This window comes from Euprymna scolopes, chromosome 10 (assembly GCF_053919585.1).
Source record: "Euprymna scolopes isolate OS-2025 chromosome 10, ASM5391958v1, whole genome shotgun sequence".
Lineage (NCBI taxonomy): Eukaryota > Metazoa > Mollusca > Cephalopoda > Sepiida > Sepiolidae > Euprymna > Euprymna scolopes.
Window position 1 is genome coordinate 28,202,871 of NC_136491.1, and position 11,084 is coordinate 28,213,954.

An 11,084-nucleotide genomic window follows, 5' to 3' on the forward strand; every position below is an offset into this window, starting at 1 on the left:
CCTAGTGATTATGCTGTAAAAAATTGGATTGTTTATGATGAGCTATAATCATGATTATTGAAAACTGAACATACCCTCGGCACAAAACACTTCACACCCACACACACACACACACACACACACACACACACACACACACACACACACACACACACACACGCACACACACAAATATATTGCCGAGGTGGGTATGTCTTAGTTAGTGCCACTTGCCTGTTTCCCACCTGACTACAACTTGGACGCCTTCAAGTCCAACATAAACAAACTCCTGACAAACCGCCCCCTTAAGTAAGACACTCTATCAAAATCCCCAATACTAATGATTACTACAATACTATCTCATTGATTACTGTACACGCAATAACCCTTATCCCTGAGTGGCCTTCGGGCCTTGATAAGTGGTGAACCTCATGTAAAAACGAAAAAAAAATACATCTAAAAAATCTCGGGATAATTTAAAATTTGTCAGTGGTTTCCTCGATTCCTTGGACTAAGAGATATTTAACTCTACTCCGAATCGGTGCAAATACTCATAAAAGTACAACAAGGACCCAACGGTATTTAAAAAATACTCTTAACATGGAATATACCTACATCAGCATGATATTTACTGTAAGATCAAAGTGGGAAGCAAAGTATTTTGTATTGTTTTTAGTTTACAATATCTCTTAACCGTGCCTATTTTTTTTCTAATTTCTCATAAGGCAAAGATACTGTGTGTTTCATAGTTGGATGTAATGATTTTCTTAATTACTTTATTATTATTATTATTATTGACCCACAAGGAGCTTTCACACAGATCTTCAAAGATCTCTCCTTGATAAAAACCTGTGGTGTTCCCTGGAAGCTGAGTGACAATAAGTCTCCCCAGGTTTCTAGTACTCTCCACCTCTTTCGATGACATTTGCAAATGACTTTGCATTATCGCAACAGCCTCTTTTATTATTATTGGCTCACATGGAGCTTTCACACAAGTCAGCAAACGATCTGATTGGAGACGTATGGTGTTCTCTGGAAGCTGAGTGACAACAAGTCTCCTCAGACGTCCAGCTCTCTCCTCCTCCTTCGATAGTATTTGCAAATAAATTTGCATCATCGCAACAGTCTCTTACCATTGATTTCTCGCTGGCAGTGGCCATTGGTTTATACTGGAATTTGAGTGGCACTAAGCCTCCCCCAGATCCCAGTTCTCTTTGCACTTGCCCAGCGGAGGTCTGGCCAGTGCTCCCTCCTCAGTCTTTCCATCCTCCTTGGCCCTTCTGGGCTCTTTGGTATCAATCACTTTTCTACTGGGGGGGAACGGTGGTGAAACAATGGAGGGATGCATGATGGGGGTGTAGAGCATGTAGATCTGCAGCTTCGGTGTTCTTCATTCCCTGTAACGCTTCTTCGTTATATTGTCTTGTTATTCTCCGCATTCAAAGGTTTTCCTTAATATTTCAGTCGTTTTCCTTATCGTTAGGCGTTGTATTTTTGCAACCATTCATCTGATTCCAATTTCTGCCATTCTTTTTTCCAGGTTTTTCAGAATAGTTCCCAGTGCTCCTACTATTATCGGTACTATTTTGATTTTCTTCATCATCCAAATCCCTTTTAACTCTCTGGCTAGTTATGTGCATTTGCTTCGTTTCTCCTTTTCTTTCATACTCACCCTGTGGTCAGCTGGGACAGCAAAGTCTACGATTTGACAGGATTTATCTTTCTTGTTAATTATTACGACATCTGGTCTTCTTGCTTGGATGGGTTTGTCCGTCTGTATGTCCATGTCCCATAGGATTTTGTGGTTCTCGTTTTCGAGTGCTGTTGCGGGTTTATGCTTGTACCAGTTATCAGTACGCTCAAAATGCAGCCGTTTGCACAATTCCTAGTGCACCGCCCTCCCTACTTGGTCATGCCTGCTTTTGTATTCCTTTTGGGCCAGTTAGAATTCTCTTTGAGAACAACTTGTAGTGTTATCTGGAGTCTGAGTGACAACAAGTTTCCCTAGATTCCAGCACTCTCAATCACTTGATAACATCTACATACAAATTTGTTTTTTCGCAACAGCCGTTTACCATTGATTTCTCATTGGCAGCGACCATTAATCTTCACTAGAATTTTCGTAGCATTAAGCCTTCCCAAGGTCCCAGTCCTCTATGCACTCATCAAGTGGAGGTCTGGCTAGTGCTTTCTCTTTTCGATATTTTCATCCTCCTTGACCCTCTTGACTTATTCGGTGTGGTGCCAGTTTATTGTGACTCGAACACAAAATGGGAGTGTAGAGTGATCAACTTACAATTATACAGTTTCAGTTTTCATGATTCCATGTGATGTTTTTGTGGTTTATATCCAGTTTTCCAGGGTGTTGGGAAGCAATTCTCCTTACGACAACGCTTAACCAGTTTTGTATATATGGGGGCTAGTTCTGGTTGAAGTTTTTTTCAGCACTATAATTGGAATGTCGTCAGCGCCAGTTCTGGAATTAGGGATTTTTATTAACTTGGCAACATCACGCACAAATATTTGTATGCCGCATAGCATATTTTCAAACACAGGAGGAAAAAAGGGGGGGGGTTGGCGGCCTTGATCGCATAGGGTAGAATTAACTGCAAAGTTCTTGGCAAAGAGTTTGGCTTTGTCCGATGTTGACGAGATTACCTTAAGTCCATTGGTGATGGTTGGGATAATGTGTTAGTTTCCGCATTCAAGAGTTTTCCTGAATATTTTGCAGTTTTCATTATTGTTATCCGTTGTATCTTCTTAGTCATCCCTTTGATTCCAATCTCTCCCATTCTTTCATCAAAGTTTTTCGGTATTGTTCCTAGCACGCCTATTATTATTATTATTATTGTTATTATTATTATTATTGTTATTATTATTATTATTATTATTATTTTTGGCTCACATGGAGCTTTCACACAAGTCAGCAAATGATCTGATTGGAAACCTGTGGTGTTCTCTGGAAGCTGAGTGACAACAAGTATCCCCAGACGTCCAGCTCTCTCTACCTCCTTCGGTAGCATTTGCAAATGAATTTGCATCATCGCAACAGCCGCTTACCATTGATTTCTCGCTGGTAGTGGCCATTGGTTTATACCGGAATTTGAGTGGCACTCAGCCTCCCCAAGGTCCCAGTTCTCTTTGTCTGGTTGGCGCTCGCTCCTCGGTCCTTCAGTCCTTATTGACCCTACTCGGCCCTTTGGTATCATTTTTTTGGGGGAGGGGGAACGGTGTTAAAGCAATAGGGAGGATGTATGATATTATTATTATTATTATTATTATTATTATTATTATTATTATTAGTAGTAGTAGTAGTAGTAGTAGTAGTAGTAGTATAAAAATATTGAGCAAAGTGATGTTCTAGCATCTTGCTTTAAACGTATCGTCTGCGTTATCTATATAGAATCTATTTTCTGTTATTAGATTTAATGACGGAAAAATTTCTGAACCAAAAAAAAAAAAAAAGAAAATCAGAAATCTAAATTGTAAACACAACAAATGACGCACAACAACATTCACATAATTTCATGAATCTGAAGAATTCTCATTTTATCGAGACGAAATAATTATTGATGAGAAAATCTTTTATGTCTACGTGCCTACAAGTATGCATATTCGCTCGACCACATGCTTGTGTATGTCATGTGTATGTTAGTTTATGCGTGTATGCATATCAGTTTGTCTATACGAATATGTGTTTCTTATGCGTATACACACACACACATACACTATATATATACACATACACACACACACACACACACATATATATATATATACAAACATAAAGTGGGACCCTGAGATACGGTTGCCCTAGAATACGTTTTTTCAGGTTCCAATGTGGAACACAATGTTTTGCCGGTCCCTGGTTAAAGTATTTGCCCCGCCTTACGGGGTTATTTATAATGTTATTTGATTATATTCATGTGTATTATATTCTGTACTGTATTTTGTGGCTAATTTTTTAATGTCGTATCCCGGGGTTCTACCGCATATATATATATATATATATATATATATATATATATATATATATATATATATATATATACATTGTAGCTTCTTTCAACTTTAACAGACTATGGATGCCCACTGTAAAAGTGCCTGTGCGGGGAATTTTTGTGGCAAGAGTTGCGCAATTTCTAACCACACTTTTCCGGAGTCGGGGTTGTTAAATACCAGTGGCTAGTGAAGGTTCAGGACGACTGGAAACAATGCCGGAGAGCACATACAGCGCCTAGATTTTTTTCTCTCTTTCTCTCTCCCTCTCCCTCCCTCTCTCTCTCTCTCACACACACACATACACACATATATATTGATATCAATTTATAAAGATGTTCCTCCCCCAACCGTAATAATATTATTAATTTATTTAACCTCCCCAACCGTAATAATTATATTATTAATTTATTTAAATGTAGTTTGCACCACGTTGCGAGGCTGTAGCAAATATTGAACATTCGGGTCAAACAACATGTTTCAACAGAAATTTTCCATGTAACTTTCCTGCCATCGGATGTTTTGGATAATACCCATGGGTCTTCCATCGCTGAGCACGTTATAAATAACCATTTGAAAATTCTAGAAACCGTTTACATTAAATTTTTGAGATCTTCCCATTTCTCCTTCCCCTCACCATAATCTCCATTCCTTCATATTTTGTTTTTATCTTAGTAACCGTAAATAATCGTAACCAGCATGTTTTAAAATCACTAACATATATATTGGGTACAAAATAATAATCAACAGAATATTGGTTCTATAATAATAAACATTAAATCTGCATAAATTAAAATATAATATCAAAGAATATCTTACGATCGGGCCTGGTCGGCCGGTCCCTACTATATATTGGATATAATATAATAATTAATAGAGAATCGGCTATGTAATAATATATACGAAATTTGCATAAATTAAAATATCATATTCAATCGTATTTTATGACCGGGCAACGCTGGGTGATCTACTAATATATATATATATATCAACCTGGAAATATATATATATATATATATATATATATATATATATATATATATATATATATAGATATCAACCTGGAAATTTCTGCGACTCGCTCGATCGCTCGATGCATACAGCGCCTAGCCTTTCCAAATATTTACCCATCTGGTACTGGCCAGGCTCAACGTTGCTTAACTCCGGTGATCTGGCGAGAACCAGTGTGTCAACGTGATTGTGCTATATATATATATATATATATATATATATATATATATATATATATATATATGTGTGTGTGTGTGTGTGTGTGTGTGTGTGTTCAGACGATTAATCGGAATCAGAAATCGAATAAATTGGGAGCTTTTTGGATATCGGCATTGGTAGTGGACTCGAAAAATGTGTGCCTATTTTCCGATGCCAAAAACGATACCTTTAGTTGTATATTTTATTTGATTTGGGTTAAAAACTAAAACTACTGCTAGTAGTAAGAATAAAATAATAAGTATTTATTGATTTTAAACTACCAGTATAACTAAAATCTATAGATCAACCCCTCACTAGTGTATTTTTACGTTTTAAAAAACATATGCACATTTAACATGTGTGTTTTTACGATAATCGGGAAAAATAACAACTATGTAGGGATTTATAAAGAATAGCAATCGGTAATTGTATCGGAATCGGGAATTGGAGAAAAATATTGAAATCATCCCATCACTAATATATATATATCATCCCAAAATAGCGAACATTTCTGTAAAAGTCTGACTATGCTACAGACGGCAAAAAAAAAACAAAAAAAAAAACGGCCAAGTAGCTGAAACAATAATGTAACTTAACAGAAAGATACGGTAATAAAAAATAAAACACATATTTGCTCTACAACAGTATTGAGCACTTTCTTCAGTTTTTATTAATTACCATTTCCACTATATATATATATATATATATATATATATACAGTAAAACCCCGGGATACATTGGCCCTAGGATACGTTTTTTCAGGTTACGATGTAGAATATGATGTTTTTCCGGTCCCTGGTTACGATATTTTCCCCGCCTTACGGTGTCATTTATAATGTTATTTGATTATATTCATGTGTATTATAGACTGGACTGTTTTTTTTTTTTTTTTTTACTAATTTTTAATGCCGTATCCCGGGGTTCTACTGTATATAAAATCAAGAGAGAGAGAGAGAGATAGGGGGGAACCTTAGCTAGTTTATATTTTTATTGTGCCCACTGTGCGAAAAAACAGCTGAATTGGAAAGAATCTAATAAAGGACAGTTTAAATTAAGAGAAACAGAAAGGTAGGAATTAACAAAGAAGAGAGAGAGAGAGAGAGAGAGAGAGAAAGAGAGAAAGAGAGAGAGAGAGAGAGAGAAAGGAGCGCGAATGAATGGAAGAAAACTCCCTTTTTTTCAGTGGTAGCCACGACGGGCGAGATTTTGCGAGAAGACGTCGCGAGAGAAGACGTGTGCTGGCGAAAGTGGAAGAAGCCATTCTCCTTGATACAATAGCAGTTAAGCTGTTGTTGAGAAAAAGCAAAGAGTTTTTCGTTGCGGACGAGAACAGAATCGGACAAAGAAAGAAAGACTGGAAAAATCCAGTCACAAAGGGAGAAAAACGACGACTGGGGGGGGAAAAAACCCGAGGTCGAGAGGGGGTGGGGGGTTGAAGCTTAAATAAGAAATTCTTAAGAAGGAGGGAAAGAAGAAAGAATTTGTACAGAACGAAAATGGATAAATGGGCAGTTATTTTTTTTTGGGGGGGATTGCTTTTGTTTAAGTCATCCAGATATAAAATAAAATTTGCATTAAGTTAAATTTGAGAAGCAATGAGGAAAGTCGTAATAAAGTGCAGTAACGAAGAAAAAAATGTAGGATGATTAAATCAATTATTAAAGAGAGAGAGAGAGAGAGAGAGAGAGAGAGAGAGAGAGAAAAGAGGGGGAGATAGATAGATAGATAGAGAGAGAGAGAGTGAGTGAGTGAGTGAGTGAGTGAGTGAGTGAGTGAGAGAGAGAGAGAGATGGGCGGTGAATTCAATAATAAGAAAGAAGGTGTTGTAAATGATTAAAAGTGAGAAGGAGAAGGGTCGAATAAAAAAGGAAAAATATAATAATACAAAGAAGAAGAAGAAGAAGAAGAAGAAGAAAAAGAAAAAGAAGAAAAAGAAGAAGAAGAAGAAGAAGAAGAAGAAGAATGCATGAACGGGAATGGGAATATGAGCTTAAAGCCAAAGAATGAGAAGAAGACAAAGAAAACGGGAAAGGATGTTTGGAATGAAGGAGTTAAAGTAGATTTCAAGATCAAAGGTGAGATGTGGATGGAACGATAAAAGAAAACAGAACACATTTATATTCTTTACACAATTTCGCAGTTCTTGTTCTCGTTCTCTTTTCTCTTTCACGACTCCATTTTATTTCATCGTGGTTCTTTATTCTTCCTTTGAGAATTAAAAACATCATTTAAGAAGAAGAAGAAGAAGAAGAAGAAGAAGAAGTAAAGCAGTAAAAGAAGAAAAAGAAGGAAAAGAAGAAGAAGGAAAGGAAGAAGAAACGAATAAGAAAAAGAAAACGAAGAAAAAAGGAAAAAGAAGACAAAGAAGAAAAAGAAAAGAAAAGGATGAGAAAAAGGCAAAGAAGAAGAAAAAAAAGAAGAAAAAAGAAGAATGAAAAGAATGAAAAGAAAAAGAATGAAAAGAAGTAGAAGAGGAAGAAGAAGAAAAGGAAAAAAAGAAGAAAAAGAAGAGAAAGAAGAAGAAAGAACAGAAAGAAAAAGAAGAAACGAGGAAAAAGAAAGAGAAGAAGACAAAAAAGAAGAAGAAAAAGAAAAAAAGAAGAAGAAGAAGAAAGAAGAAGCTTATTTGATTTTTGTAAAGAAACTTCGTATTGACCAATTTCAAGAAATTGACAAAGGATCATAATCCGTCAGACTCAAATTATTGAAAATAACTAACAATGCGTTTCCCTTAAAGCAAGCCTCGTAAATAGCATAATAATAATAATAATAATAATAATAATAATAATAATAATAATAATAATAATAATTATTATTATTATTATTATTATTATTATTTGTAGTAGTAGTAGTAGTAGTTATCTAACTTTCTATTGAGAATTTCGCGAATTACTGAAACAGATCTATTTAATAATGATGAGGATAACGATGGTGACGATGCTAGTATTATGGTGACGATACTAGTCATAATAATAAGGATATCACAGTAGTCCTAGTTGCATGAATAGTTGTGATAACGATACTTGCTGCAATCTTATTTAAGACATGAGTTAAGAATCTTTTATATTCATTGATCAAATTTATTCTCCAGAAATTAATGTATAGATAAACATTTAATAAAAATAAAAAGCCACGATTCAACAGAGAATGATTAATACTTATTAATACTTATTATTTGTTTTAAAACGAAACATTTTTATTATTGTTCTTCCGGTGTCGTACTTTGGCGTTGACATAATTTCCTCGGGGCTTCAATGGCCGTCGCCATGACGAAGGATTTGCAGATTTTTCTAGCCTGTGTTTATAAAAAACGTTACAAATCGTAGCGAAATAATAAATAGGTATGAAATAAAAGAAAAACCACGTTAAAAAAAAAAAGAAGATTTATAGAATAAAAATCGACTCTCTTGATTAATAAAGAAATATTTGAAAGAAGCCAAATCACAACCACGGTGAAAAGGCTTTTTCTTTTTTTTTTTTTTAAATGGCGGATGATTTTTGTTTTAAGAAAAAAATTGTTCTGCGATTTGCAATTTGTTTTCTCTTGTTCGTGTTGTTGAGGGAGAGGATATGACATATTCTTTAAAGATTATAAAATTCTATAAATCTCTTGTCAATATTTACATCTTAAAAGCTGTGGTTTCGTGTAAATAAATTGTCGTAATTTCTAATCTCGACATTTCGACCAATCGTCTGCCATCTTCCTTTTCTTTATTCCTTTTCCTATATTTCCATTTATCTATCCACACACACACACACACACACACACACGCATACACATTGGTTAATCATATATACGTGTGTGTATGAGGCGGTTTGTGCGAATATACGGATACGCCATAATAAGTTTCATAGACAGGTTCTCGTTAAACCACCAAAGTTAATCAAAGTTCAACCTACTGAATATCAGAAAGGCGACCATTCAGGAATACCAGGCGCTGTATGTAGGAGGGCGTCGATACCTATTTGCAAGAATTGTAAAAGCCTTAGAAACTGAAATTCGAAACTATTTATTAATTGATGTAGTATACCTATTATTAAAATTTCACAAAAGTAAGGGTTAACTGAATTTTCACTTAGGGGTTACCCTAAACTAAAACTAAATATAGCGTACATCTGGACCCCTTAAACTTAGCAATTGTAGGATGGGAGCGTAGTATCTACGGACCGATCTTTTATGAAAAATGGGATAACAGTAAAATAAAATCGTTATACATTTTGTACATTCATCTCAATTTATTTTCAATTTTTAATTTAAATCACTTTCGGTTTCGATTCTAGCTGATGGCACCCAAATGCTTTTTATTTATTTTTAAAAATTACAACTTTATAATAATATATACGAAATCTGGACAAATTAAAATATCATATTTAAGCATATTTTACGACTGGGCAAAGCCGGGCGCTTCTCTTCTCGCTAGTATATATATATATATATATATATATATATATATATATATATATATATATATATATATATATATATATATATATATATATATATATATATATATATATATATATATATATATATATATATATATATATATATAATATATATATATATATATATATATAATATATATATATATATAATATATATATATATATATAATATATATATATATATAATATATATATATATATATAATATATATATATATATATAATATATATATATATAATATATATATATATATATATAATATATATATATATATATAATATATATATATATATATATATATATATAGTAATGAAAAAATATATGGCAATTAAGCTACACAGAATATTCTGCGTTTCTTTCTGGTGAGAATTCGTAAGCCTGACGAATTCTCATGAGACTGGAACGTGGAATATTTTGTGTAACTTGATTGCCATATATATTTTCATTACTTACTACCTAGCTCTACCTATGTATTGAGCACTGTTGACATAAATACTGAAAATTTACGCATAAAATTATATCTTCTTATATTAATTTATGTGATCAATAGAAGTAGTCACACACACACACACATATATATATATATATATATATAAATTCGTATTCCTGTCTGTCGGTTTGTTTGTTTGTTTGTTCACAGTTTGATTAATATATACAAAACGTGCCTTATTTTAATCTTTAATTTATTTCCATATATAGTATGATACTTGCAAAAATATACAATTAAGAGATCACCTTATTTGCATATGACACTAAGAAAATCGATTTTACTAAATAGCGGTATCTTAGTTAATGTTTTTAGTGAGATAATTATTTTAAGTGTTCTATTTAAAATTGTTATTTAATACATTTTAAACAACAATTATATTGATAATATATTTAATTTAATTTATTTGGAATTAATATTTCCAACAGCGATCTTTAAAAATATTTTTTAGAGTAATTTGCCCCTATGCATAAAAGATAAACGTTCACCAAATAAAATCGTTTGGTAATTTCATTAAGTTTCTAGCTGGAAAAATAATTCCGTGTAGATAGAAAAATATTTGGCTTTTATTGTTTTTTTTAAAATATTCAAACAAACAAAAAACAACACGAAAAAAACCGAAAAGATTTCATTTGTTTGTTTTATTTTATTCCTTAAACTGCTATACAGAAATCAGTGATTTTTACAGTGTAACCCAGCGTCGTTCATCAATGAAGATCTACTGCCCATCTTCTAAATTCCGCAATTTACACTTTTTCTTTTTTCACGTTAATCTCATCGATTACAAACTTAACCTTCTAATTAAAAATAGTAACTTTATACGACATGACCCAGCGTCGTTTAACTCCTTAAAAAAAATGAAGATCTACTTTTTTTTTTTAGCCTAATACCTGTAAACAGCCTTTATAAATATTATGAGAGAAGAAATTTTGAAAAAAAAGATGTCAAGTGAGGGATCATTTT